Below are 13,446 nucleotides of genomic sequence, written 5' to 3'. Positions count from 1 at the left end.
CAGTGCTACTGGGAAGTGATTGAATAGTAAGGGCTATGACCTCATTGATGGGGAAATCCACTGATGGAGTCACAATCTGATGGCATTATTGGGGAGCGGTGAAAATTAAGAGGTGTCTAGTTGGAGGAAATAGATCCTGGAGATTGCTCTGGAAGGATAAAGAGTATATCTTGTCTCCAGTCTTCCCTCCCTCTCTCCCTCCTTCTCTTCCTTTTCCCTCCCATTCTCCCTTCCTTCTCTACTTTCTGGGCTCCTATGGCTAAGATCTTTTGAACTTACTTCAGGCCTAAAGCAATGGGAGCAGTGAACACAGACTAACACTGAAAACACTGCAACTGTGAGCCAAAGCAAACCTTTCTTATAAATTGTTTTTCTCAGGTATTTTGTCATAGTAACAGAAAATATGACTAATACAGAATGTATAGAAGGCAGACAATTTGTCTCTTGCAGGACACGGCACAGCCAAGATTCTGTTATGAGCACAGACCTAACTGGATATGGTAGCATATACCTATGATATCAGCACTTGGGATGCTGAAGCAGGAGGATCATGAATTCAAGACCATTCTGGGCTAGATAATAAGATCTTGTCTCAAAACTAACAACTAAAAGAAAATCCACCACCACCAAAAACCAACCAACCAAAGAGACCCCACACACCTCCATTTGTAAATGGTGGGGGGAGGGAGGAGACTCAAAGAGTGCAAATCCTATATATTGTTTAATGTCAAAGTTAAAGAGCAAGAACTGAGGCTGAAAGCTCATACCTTGAAATTCTTGATTTATTTGCTCATTGCAACTCATCAACAATATTGATTTCTTGAGCCAGGCCATCATTTGTTCTGGGTGGCCATCCTGTGCCCTGTAGGATGCTTAGTGGATCTTTGGCTTCTACTCACTAGATGCCCATAGCACCTCCCACTAACCATGACAAACACCCATGTATCTAGTCATTGCCAATAATCCTCTAAGGAGATACAAGGTATGTAATTGTCTTAGTCAAAAAGCATTGCTGTATTAGAGGGAGGCTTGCAAGAGAAGAGGGACCTCATGTGACCTGTCTCCTCATTAATTTCTCCATCTAGCACACAGTCTGGCACTCAGTAGATGCTTAATACACTTTTATTGACTAAATGAACTGATCCATTAGGCTATCTTGGCCTCTAGGCAGCTACATTTTTTGTATATGCATGCATACATATGCACACTGTGTATGTACAGGAAGGCCACACATATATACGTGTGTGTGTGTAGTCTGAAGGACAACCTTGGGCTTAGTTCCTCAAGCACTGTCCACCCTTTCCTCAGGCATTGTCTACATTGTTTGTTTTTCCTCTTACTGGTATGGAACTTGCCAAGTAGTCAAAGCTGGCTGGTCAGTGAGCGCCAGGGATATGCCTGTCTCTGCGTCTCCAGTGCTGATTATAAGTGCATGCGATCATGCTGTTGGTGGTGGTGGTGTTGTTTATGTGGATTCTGGGATCAAATTCGGGTCCTTGTGCTTGCAAGGCAAACACTTTATTGACTGAGCCATCTCTCCAGTCTCCAATTTCTCCTTAGGAGAGTTAAAAAATGATTGCACAGCCTTACTCTCTTGTGCAACAAACATTTATGTGTTGGCTTTTGGCATTTCTCTTCTTTTTATTCTTTTCTTCTGGAAATGCAGCTAAACCCAAAGCAATAAGTTATTTTACTTAAATTTTGCAGTGCTAGGGATAGAATCTGGAGCCTTGTACATATCAGGAAAGTCTTCTACAATTGACTGGACCCCAAGCTTATGTTATTTTGTATTCCTTATTAAACTTGCGATTTTGAACTAAAAATCACTGTCACAAGAGGAGCGACCAGACTGAATAAGCAAATATTGGGATATTAGCAACAGACACATGTTTGAAACACTATTGGAGGTCAAAACACTGTGAAATGACCCTCACATGGGATTTTCTTAGAGCCCAAGGTCTCCAGCCAGAAAGTAGCCATGGAGTTTCAGGGTTTTCTTATATACCCTTATGCCTCTCATTGTGCTTGTAAAAAGTTTTTCAGTGCCAACATGCTGGCAGAGCTGCCTCTGTTTAGTTCCTCTAGAAGCAGAGACCAAGATAAGGAATTCAGGAAAATTCCTTTATTTAGAAAATTCCTTTCTGATCCCAGGAAGTGCTGTTAGGTAGTTTAGAGGAAGATAAGGAAGTAAGGATGTGTTATTAGGGAACTTACAGCCATGGGCAGGTGGAGTTCTGTCCTGCTGGGGAACTTTGGAAAGAGGGAACAGAATATGCCCCAGACTTCGTTACCTTGGATACAGGAAAGCAAGTAAACCTTCAGGTGGTGGTATAGGACCACACCAAGGGAACGCGATATGGCCCCGAAACATCTCTCCAAGGAGTACGTGAATATCTAGGGCAGTAGCTCGTCTAAGTACAGAAAGCCATTTAAGGCTCACTTCCATGGAAGACTTTCATTTAAAAATTCTCAATCAGAGGAGTGTACGGTCTGGGGTGTGTTAAATGCAAATGCATTCAAACACAATTATTTGGAGTCATGATAAACAAGTCTGGTCACTTCAGATAAAGATGTAAAGGGCACACTCTGTCTTCCTAGGGGCAGAAGGAGAAAAGGCTATCTCAGTTCCTGATGTTGGTGAATGCCAGGCAAGAACTCATTCAGCTCAGGCACAGGTCACATGCTTGCTCACAGGGACGCTGGGCTGGTAGCTCTCGGAATCCATGGACTATTTTTGTCAAAGGAGAATTCAGTTTTAAATATTCGATGCCTCTAGGATAACTCATCTATCACTGGGCCAATTTAAGTCTCATTAATCACATGAAAGAAAGAGCTCCCTGCCCCTTGAAGCCTTTTGGTGTATAGCTGTGAGCTGGAGGTTGGCTCCCTGGGGGAAGTGGAACTCCAGTGGTCTAATTATGCAAACATGGGAATGAGAGTGATACCCTTAAGTAGGGAGATTTTCTTGACTCACAGTTGTCAGTCCTGGGCTCTGCTGCTGAGCCTGGGGGTACCTGAGTTGGTATAGTTGACTTTGAAGATCAGGCTGACAATCTGAGTTGCCTCTGAAGAAATAAGAAGTTGCCAGATGGCCTTCACCCTATTTATTGACCTCTTGTTTATTGAGAACCTACTATGTACCAGGAAATATACTAAGCACTTTGAAGGCAAATTCTTACTCTTCATGATACTTCTAAGAGATGTATGTCATTGCTTCTTTTACAGATGTGTAGACAATCGAAGCTCAGAGATGTTAACTCATCTTCCTGAGTAGATACAGGAAAGTGGGAGAGCTGAGATTTGAACTCTGGTTTGACCATTTCCAAATCAAATCAAGCTCTTTATTATATGACAATGTATTTGGGAGAACCAAATATTACCAGTAAAGGGATCCTTATTCAGCTTGGAAAAACTAGGAAATCCAGAATGGTGGAATACAGAGGAAAAATTAACTATCAGCTCTAATTGCCCAGTGAAAGTTACTGATACTGTTTTGGTATATTTCTGTCTTAGTTGGCTTGGGTTGTTCTAACAAAATACTGTAACTGCAGAGCCTATAAACAATATAAATCCATCTGGTAGTCACATGGCTGAGATGTTCAAAATCTAGTGCTAACAGATTTGGTGTCTGGTGAAGGCCAGCTTTCTCACAGACGGTGCCTTGTTGAGCTAGGCATGGTGGTACGTGCCTATAATTCCAGCACTCAGGAGGATGAAAAGAGGATTGTGAGTTTCAGGCCAGCCTGGTCTAAATAACAAAAAAATAGATAAATAAAATAAAATGAAATAAAATGGTGCCTTCTTACTGTCCTGACATAGTGGAAGAGATAGGCAAGCTTTCTCAGGCCTGTTTTATGAGGACACAGCATATGAATTTTGGGGGAATGAATCCATTCAGATCATACCTAAAAATTCTTTCAAATTATTTTTCATGGTCATGTTATAAAATCACTTATAATCATACAGCATTTTTGTCTTCTTTTTCAATGAGTATTATGCCTCAAACATTTAATTGTAACATATACTTTTATAAATATTGATGTCAACTCCACAGCATGCCATCCTATGGCTCATCTGTTATAGTCCCCCTTCCTTTCTTCCTCCTTTCCTTCTTTACTCACTCCCTTCTTGATTTCTCCTGCCTTTCTCCTTCCTTTTCCTCCCATACCTTCTCCGTTCTCCCTCCCACGTCTTCATTTCCCTTCCCCGCCTTCCTATCCCTTCCCCTCACTCCCTCCTCTCCCTTGCCTTCCCCCTCCTCTTGTCTCTTGTCCACCTCTTCCCTCCTCTCCCCTCTCTTCTTTTACTTTGCGAGGCAGGGAGATAGAATTTCATGATGTAAATCAGGCTAGCTGTGAACTCCAAATCCTCTTACTTCCACCTCAGGGATACTGGGATTATAAGCATGGGCTACCATGCCTGGCCATTATACTTTATTAGTTTTGAGATGTAGATAATATTTCTCACCTCATAATTTTGTGGTAAGATAATAATTACTAAGTGTCTGACATGTGCTAAGTATTCAATAAATATTTATACCCTTCTCTCCTTGAATTTAGGCAAATTTCCTAGAAGCAGAGCCAGACATGAGGATTCTTGTGCAAGGCATTTCTTGGGAGCAGGGGCCTTGGGAGCAATCTGGGAGAGATGGTGGCAGGAGGGTAGGCAGAGGAACAAGAGAGGTGAGAGAATGAGGTCTCTGTTGGAGCCCAGCTACAGCCTGATCCACGGGGAGATCTGGATCATGAACTATACCAGTTAGTCCCACAAAGAGGCAATGGAACTGGTCTTTTATATCTCCATGCCACTAGTCATTGGCTGTGGGATTCTGCTGAAGGGAAATATGTGAAACGTTCACAAGAGGTGAGGTAGCTTCTTTTCAATCATGGAAGACTATAGAATGGTTCTTTCCAATATGGCAGCCCACAGCTCTGTGTGGCTGTTAAGGAGATGTCCGAACGGCAATGTACTGGGAATGCAAATTACACACGATTGTGAGCACTTAGTTTGGAAAAGGAAATGTCAACATCATTATTTTTGTGTGTCTGTATGTGTGTATTTGTGTACACATTTGCATATGTGTGGAAGCCAGAGGATACCCTCAGGTGCTGTTCATCAGGCATTGTCCTTTTTTGGAGACAGTATCACTGGCCTGTAACTTGCCAAGTGGGCTGCACTGTCTGGCCATAGCGCCTCAGGGATCCACCTGTCTCTGCCTCCTTAGCACTGGGATTACAAATACTACACCTGACTTTTTCTTTTTTCCTTGAAAAAAAGTATTTTTATTTTAAGAGAAATATACAGGAAAACAGAACTTGAAGGTGATGGGGTAGAAGATATGGAGAAAAGTAATCACCAAATAAGCTGCCAAACATGGATGGTTTCTTGTTATAGATGAGAGCAGTGTGACTCTTAACTCCATCCATCTTTCCTGATTCAGAGAATCTTGACCCTATGGGGCTGGGCCCAGGAGCCTCATGTTTTCCAGTCTCCTCTCTTGGAGTTTAGAAAGGGTTTGTATATCTCTTAGACTTTTAAGATAGAGAAGATAAGATGGACAAGAGAAATACATTTCAGTTCTCTTCCCCAGTATCCTTACTCAACCCTGCAGAGCTCTCAACCCACTCTTTAGTATTTATTGATTCCAAAGAGACCATGGAATTGGGGTGACTTAGGCGGCAGTATGCTGAGCAGTGAGGCAATGTTGATTAGGAATGAACAGCCCCATACTTGATGTAGAAGCTGGCCAGTAGGAAGAGCACAATAGGAGAGATGCTGAGGAACTTGTGAGAAGAGGTACACAGGAATCTATGGTCTGTCTGTACCCAGTGCTTCAAAAGCCAAGCCTTTCCTTTGTCAGGGGCCTGAAAGTTTGTATCTTTCACTGTATATAGGAGGACAGGCACTGCCAAGTTATGGCTGACAATGGTCAGGGTCTATACAACAGGAATGGCAAAGAAGAGGGTGCTGAGTAGAGCCACCTGCAGTCCTACCAAGAAAATGTGGGCCAGCCAAATGCCCCAACTATTCATCACTTGAGTGCTGGGGTTCACGTCTCTGTGTGCCACCCCCACAATCAAACTTCCAGCTTCAGGAGCCCATTTGGCTAGGGGTGCAGTGCTTACTCTTACACCTCTCTCTCCCCTGACTTTTTAAAAAACCACCTGTGTGGTTTGGGGGGATCAAACTCAGGTCCTCATGCTTGCAAGGCGAGTCCTTTTCCAACTGAGCTAGCTCTCCAATTTAACATCATTAATTTAAAAAATATTTTATTTATTATTATTTTTATTTTATGTGTATGCGTGTATTGCCTGCGTGTAGGTAAGTGCACCCATGTCATGCAATGCCTGTGGAGGGCAGAAGAGACTGTCAGATCCCCTGGGACTGGAGTATGGACAGTTGTTCGCTGGCGTGTGGGTACTGAGATTCAAACCCGGTCTTCTGCAAGAACAGTCAGTGTTCTTAACCGTTGAGCCATCTCTTCAGCCCCCAACATCATTAATTTTTATAAGTGGATTATGTGTTGTTATGCTAATGCTCTGAATATATCGAACTAAGTAAAACACTATTAGAATTGACATTTCTTTTCTTTTAAATGTGGAAGTTTGGAATGACAATTGTGGCTTGCATTGTGGCTCTCATATCCTATTGGACAACATCATTCTAGCATAGGAGTGACAAATAGGCAGCTTTTTAAAATAATATTTTGTTTATTTTTATTTTATATGTATGAGTATATTGCCTGCATGTATGTAAGTGCACCCATGTTGTGCAATGTCTGCAGAGGTCAGAAGAAGGCATTGGATCTCCTGGAACTGGAGTTACTGATAGTTGTTAGCTGCCATGTGGGTGCTGGAAACTGAGCCCGGGTCCTCTGCAACAGCAGCCAATGCTCTTAACAGCTGAGCCAGCTCTCCAGCCTGTAACAAGCTTTTCTTTTGTTTTCGTTTTTTGATTTTTGGTTTTGGAGGTCCAGAAAGAAGCTATTGTGGGCTTGTGCTCAGCCTACAGTTGTGCAGAGGAAGAAGCCATAGATAAACAAAAATGGGTGGGTATGGCGATGCTCCAATAAAACTTTAATTACAAAATATGGTGAATTTTGATCTGGTGGATTTGGCCCATTGGCCCTAATTTGGTGACACTGCTCTAGAAAAAATAATCAGTGAACTCTGAGAAGTCAGTGTTTATCTTAGCCCAGGAATGGTGGTCCTGGAGCAGTGGAATCAAGTAGTTTGGTAAAGGAGCCTGGGTGAGACAGTTTGTCCTCTCCTTCAAGTTCTTTCCTTTTCCAGCAGAATTCTTGCGTGTGTGTGTGTGTGTGTGTGTGTGTGTGTGTGTGTGTGTGTGTATGTGTATGCATGTATTCATGTGCATATGCTTGTATGGATGTCTCTCTCTCTTTGGCTCTCTCTCTGTGTGTACATGCATGTTTGTATGCCTGCATATGCTCGTGTGGGTGTAAGTCTATGTATATGTGTGTTGTATGCGTGGTATGGGGCACATGTGCGTGCATGCATGTTGTAAACAGAGATCAACCTTGGGTTTCCTTCCTTTGGAGCTGCCCACCTTATTTTGGGGGACAGAGTTTCTCACTGGGACCTGGTACTTGTTGATTAGGCTAGTGTGGCCAGCCAGTGAGCCTGGGATACACCTGTCTCTGCCTCCTCAACTCTCAGATTAAAAGCTCATGCCACTCTGCCCAGCTTTTCATAGGTCTGTAGAGATTGAACTCAAGTCTTCATGCTGGCATGGCTAGTGCTTTACTACAGATCCATCTCCTCAGCTCCAGAGTTCACCTTCTAGTTATTTCTTCCTGCTTTTGTTTTTGACCCCTAGATACTTTGGGTAGCTTTGGGAGGAAACTACTTCAGGGAGCTCGGACTATGAAATTCTCCTGCATCAGAGGCTAAAGATGGAGAAATATGCAGAAGGAGGGAAAACAAAACCAAACATTTACTCTGTTCTCAATATTGGAGGGGAGGAACATATGCGTGTCAATATGGCAGCTGAAGATGCTACTTGGTATTCTGAAGGTCTGTGCAACTGGTCTACCCTGGAAGATGGAGACACTGTCTTGGGGACTTAAATGATTTTTTAAAAAAGACACATCCCCCTGCTTTTTGCTAACACAAATGTAAACATGGAGTTTTTCAATTGAGAGCAATTAACATAGAATGCCTTAGGCCAGGAGATAATTAATACAAAATTCTGGAGAAACCACAGTTCTGTGGCTCATGTTTTCTCGAGGTAGAATTGCTTAAATGAAATGATTTTTTGGTATCCAGAGAACTTCCTGTGACTTGCCTAGTGTGGATTCAAATCTCTTCTCCAGGTCTGTGTATCTCCTCTGGCAGCCCTGTGGCACTGTTACTCCCTGTAGATGCCAAGACCCACCCGGAGGCTCTTGCAGAAGACGCACACTTGATTCTTGTTCAGTTGTCACAGTACGTTAGGATGGTCTCCTCCATCATTTAGTGTCTTGCTTTCAAAATCTTTTTGTTTTTTTTTAAGTCAGAATTAACATCTTCTCTCTTCCTGCCTTTCACAAATGTTTATTGAACACTTGCTCTGTGCTGAGCCCAAGTATGTCAAGCACATATTACATACAACCAACTTACATATTAATGGAGAAGAGGAACAATGAATAAGTAAATGAGCATATAAAGTATGCAAGGTCAGGGAGTGGTAAGGGCTGTAAATAAAGTAAAGACAGAGAAATATAGTGACGCTGCAGGTGGGGCGTGTCTCTCAGGTAACACTGGCAGAGGCCTTTTATGGAGGAGGTGTCCTCTGAGGATGCTTGAGAACAATAGAAAGAAACTAGCTTCTGCAGGTGCCTCCTCTGTACTGGGCATCATTATGAATGCTTTATAGTCACTGACTAGATCTTGTCGTGAGCATGCAGAGAGGTAGAGTTATGAGACCACCACATGGTTGGTGAGAACTGCAAGCATAGGAAGGTGAGCTCTTTGTCTCATGGACACCTAGTTCATCAGTGTTCAGATGGAATTTGAATCTACACACCTGGTTTCCAGTGCTCATAACCAAATACAGGCATGAGGATTGGGTTAGCTGGACTGGGATGGCCAGTACTGGAAAGAAATATTCTAAAGGAGGAAGGATTTATTTTGGCTCATGATTTCAGAGGGTCCAGTCTGTATTTGGTTGGCTCTGTATTTCTGGGCCTGAAGTTAGACAGAGTATCATGGTAGAAGGGCATGGTGGAGCAGAGCTGCTTATATGTCAGCAAGAAAACAAACAGGAGAGGCAGGAAGGGGCTGCAGGCATGGAACTTCTTTCCATGCCTGTCCTCTGTGACTTGCTTCCTCTAGCTAGGCCCTACGTCCTAAATTAAACAATACTACCACTGCCATTAAGTGATACCATCACATTATGAACCCAAATGAATACCATCACATTATTAACCCATTTAATCTTTTGATTAAATGGGTTAATCAATCATGGATGATGATGATGAGCCTTCATAACCTGGTCGGTCTCTATCGGTGGTACTACTTCTTTCTAGGGGCCAAAGATTTAATACATGAACACTCTGGATCAAATTTCATACTCAAACCAAAGCAAAGACATTGATGGATATTTGATTCATTGATTTGTTATAATCTTTCATTCATAGAAGATCACAATTTATCACTAAATATTTAGCATGTTTATATAAGTCAAAAGAAGGAAACAAAAGGAAAGACTCTCACCTAGCACTAAATACAGATCATTTTGGTGAGTGTTCCCCTTCCTCCTCCTCCTCTGACTTTCCTCATCCTGTCTTTCTCCTTTATCTTCCTTTTTACAACATGGAATCACACGGTAAATGTTTTTCATTTATATGTTTAATTTATTATTTTTATTTTTTATTTGTATCAGTGTATTGCCTGCATGTGTGTAAGTGCACCTGTGTTGTACAATACCCATGGAGGTCAGAATAGGGTGTCGGATCTCCTGGAACTGAAGTTACAGACTGACTGTTGTTAGCCACTATGTAGGTGCTGGAAACTGAACCCAGGTCCTCTGCAAGAGCAGCCAGTGCTCTTAACCACTGAGCCATCTCTCCAGTCCCTAGTAATTTTTTTTTTTTGCCTGTTGATTAATTCAGAACTTCTCTAGTGATGGTCTTCAAACCTCTTTGGTAGTTTATAAAACCTTTCCACAATCAGTCATTAGAAAAATATTTCATGAGAGATTTTTTCAACGTGCTTGGGCTTTGTCTCAGTCTGCTGAGGATGCTGTATGTAGTAAAACACTGCACACTGGGTGGCTCATATACAATGTTTATTCCTCTTAGTTCTGGATCTAGGTACTAGCTTGCGGTCTGAGATCCAGGTAGCAGTGTAGATGGGTTCTGCTCAGGATCCACTTCTGGGCTGGAAGTTGGCAACTTCTCACTGTGGCCTCCAGTGTCAGGAAGAAGAGCAGGAACCAAGCTCTCTGGTGACTTGTTTAAGGGCACTCATTCCATTCACGAGGGCTTCAGTCTTTTGTTCTCACCTAATCCTAAGTCTCTCCCCAAACCACACATCTAAATATCATCACATTGAAGGGTAAACTTTCAGCATATACATCTTAGAGAGATAAACATCCAATTCTCAGCAGACTTCCATACCACAATACCACAGTGTAGGTGCTAGAACTTAGGTGCTTATTACTCACGGTTCTGCAAGTCTGAAGTTTAAGATCCAGTGCCAATTCAGTTCCTGGTGGGGTCTCATTTCTCTAACTGACGATGGAAAGAAGCGTGTACTCTGCTCTCACTCCCCCCCCTTTTTTTTCCCGTAAGGATACTAATTCCACAATTGAGGCTCTACTCTACTCTGATGACCTCATTTAAACTTAATTACTCCCAAAGCTCTATCTCTAGATGCTATCATGTTGAGGGTTATGGCTTATATTAGCGTTTCTCACCTCTAGCGAAATACTCAACAGGAGCAACCTGAGGGAGGAAGGATTTATTTTTGGTTTGCAGTTCAGAGGACAATTTCGTCTATCATGGTGAAAGCAGGGAGAGGTTAGTCCCAGCTGGAAGGAGCTTGTGACATGACTTGCTCACATCTTGGTGGATCGGGAAGTAGAGAGGATGGGAAGCAGGGGTGGACTAGAATTCTCAAGGACCGCTCCCGTTGTGCTATGTCTGACAAAGAGGCCTGACTTCCTAGAGATTTCACAACCTTCCCAGACAGTGCTATTACCTGTCGATTAGGTGTTCCAACACATAAGCTTGTGGGGGACATTTCAGATTCACACTATAGTAGAGCTTCTGTATATAATTTATTGAGTGGAGGGGAGCACAGTCATTAGGCCCACAGCACAGATAAAATCAGTTTCTTCCATTTTAAAGATTTTATTTATTTATTATTAATTAATTTATTTGTGTGTGTGCATGTGTGTGCCTTTGTGTACACATGGGTGCATTTGCCTTCAGAGACTAGAAGAGGACATTGGCTCCCTTAGACCTGGAATTATAGGTGGTTTTGAGCTACCTGATATGGGTGCTTGGAACTGAACTCAGGTTATTTGCAAGAATAGCAAGCTCTCTTCAGCTCCCAGAGTTTCTTTTCATTGAAACTGAGGTAGAGGAACCCACATTCTGCCTAGTTGCTTTCTTCTATTCCCCAAATTAGTTGCTAAATCACCTTTCTGCATCTTCCAGTTCTTAAGGAGCCCTGTTTGCAAAGCCTCTCATCTAACACTATTGCAAACCTATGTGGTATTGTACCATATGTGTGCGTTCCATAGATGTATCCAGTTCTTTACTTGGACATCTAGATGGCTTTCCATTTTCTACCATTCTAAACTAAATCATAATTGCCCTCTTTGTTCTTCAGGCTTGGGCTGGGTAATGTGCGTGCTAGTTTCCCTCAGGTAAGATGTCAGAGTGAAAATGAGTTTTGATTCCTGGCTTGTGGAAATTACTTTCTGAAGGCAGAATTTTTATTTGGCATGCCAGGAAGAAATTTACACCAAATGTGGCTCTGGGTTAATACTTGTATGTGCTGGACATGATGCCTTTTCATAGCAGATGGCCTGGGGTCAGGCTGCTGAGTCATGGTGTGTTTTCAGGAGACCCATAGAGTTTTCCCATGAGTCAGAGCTGGTCAAACCCATGTTGATGAGGATATTTTATATTAGAAATCACTTCTTATGGTTTTCAAAGTCTTTCTCATCTGCTGTCCCTCAGTCATGACATGATATTAGTTAAGATGAGATGAATGCATCTTCAAAAAAATTGTAAAGCTTACAAAGAGGTTAAGTGACTTTCTGAAGATTGCATATGTAGTAACTGGCAGCACTCTCTATCAGTCAGTTATTAATGTCCACAGTGCTGCCTAACAAATATCCCCCTACATCAGCTCCTTACATCAACATGGAGGAGAGTTGTTCCTTAGCATCGAAGTTGGTTTCAGAATCCTTTCTTTTTCTATCATCTCTATCTATCTATCTATCTATCTATCTATCTATCTATCTATCTATCTATCATCTATCTATCTATCTATCTATCTATCATCTATCTATTATCTATCTATCTATCATCTATCTATCTATCTATCTATCTATCTATCTATCTATCTACCTATCATCTAATCTGTCTATCTTTTATCCATCTATCATCTATTAATACACTGAGTCCAATTAATGTGCTGCCCATATGTGCATGGGTGTGGGGTCATCCAGAGGGACATGGTCAAAGAGGGATCTACTTTTAAAACTTTTAAAAAATATTTTATTTGTTATTATTATTTTTTAATTTTTTAATAACTACATGATTAGAAGGAGCATTTCATTACAGCTTTAACATATTCAGTAACAGACTCCAGAGAAAGAGTATGTCTCTTTCACAAGTGGCTGTAAGTTTCTAGGTTCAAAGTTGAATTAATACAGTTATGCAATATTGAACTCAGTATAAGCCCTGTAAGACATAAAATTGAATGAGTTTTTAACCTTTAAAAAAGATATCCATTTCATTTTAGAATATATTGTTCCTTGCAGAAAGACTCATTGTTTTTGCTACTAACACTGAGATATTGGCACATGCATCTCTAATCTGTATGCATCTGATTATTACTAGTCATAATCGGTTATACTTCGATCCTTGGTGCCTGTGTATGTCTATAATGTCATCGGGTAGATTTCAGTGGTAATGTTTATCACCTCTAATAATTAACATGACATAAATTTCCATGCTTCCTCCTCAAATATAATACATTTTAAAAAAATTGTTGTTTTTTTTGCGTGTGTGTGTATACAACACAGAACATCCCAAACCATCTTATTCCACTACGCACCCACTTCCCAGATGGCACCCTTCCATAGCCTCCCTTCCCTCACTAGAGCCCTTATCTGATATCCCTGCTACTGTCTGCTGTGTTGTCGGTACCCCCAGCCATTCCCCACTACTTGTCCATCTTGTGAATCTAGCCAGCCTATCTAGAGGTC

General features: G+C 41.7%; 1 protein-coding gene and 1 pseudogene across 2 annotated transcripts in view; one reads left to right on the top strand and one right to left on the bottom strand.

Moving 5' to 3' along the window:
- Shisa9 (shisa family member 9) overlaps positions 1-13,446 on the top strand; it is a 317,404-nt gene that overhangs the window by 39,751 nt on the left and 264,207 nt on the right. The gene's annotated exons all lie outside the window — the stretch shown is intronic.
- Positions 5,629-13,446, bottom strand: part of LOC103731602 — a 218,703-nt pseudogene continuing 210,885 nt past the window's right edge.

This window comes from Nannospalax galili, unplaced genomic scaffold, assembly GCF_000622305.1.
Source record: "Nannospalax galili isolate Female #2095 unplaced genomic scaffold, S.galili_v1.0 scaffold32, whole genome shotgun sequence".
Lineage (NCBI taxonomy): Eukaryota > Metazoa > Chordata > Mammalia > Rodentia > Spalacidae > Nannospalax > Nannospalax galili.
This window is presented reverse-complemented; position numbering and strand designations above follow the sequence as displayed.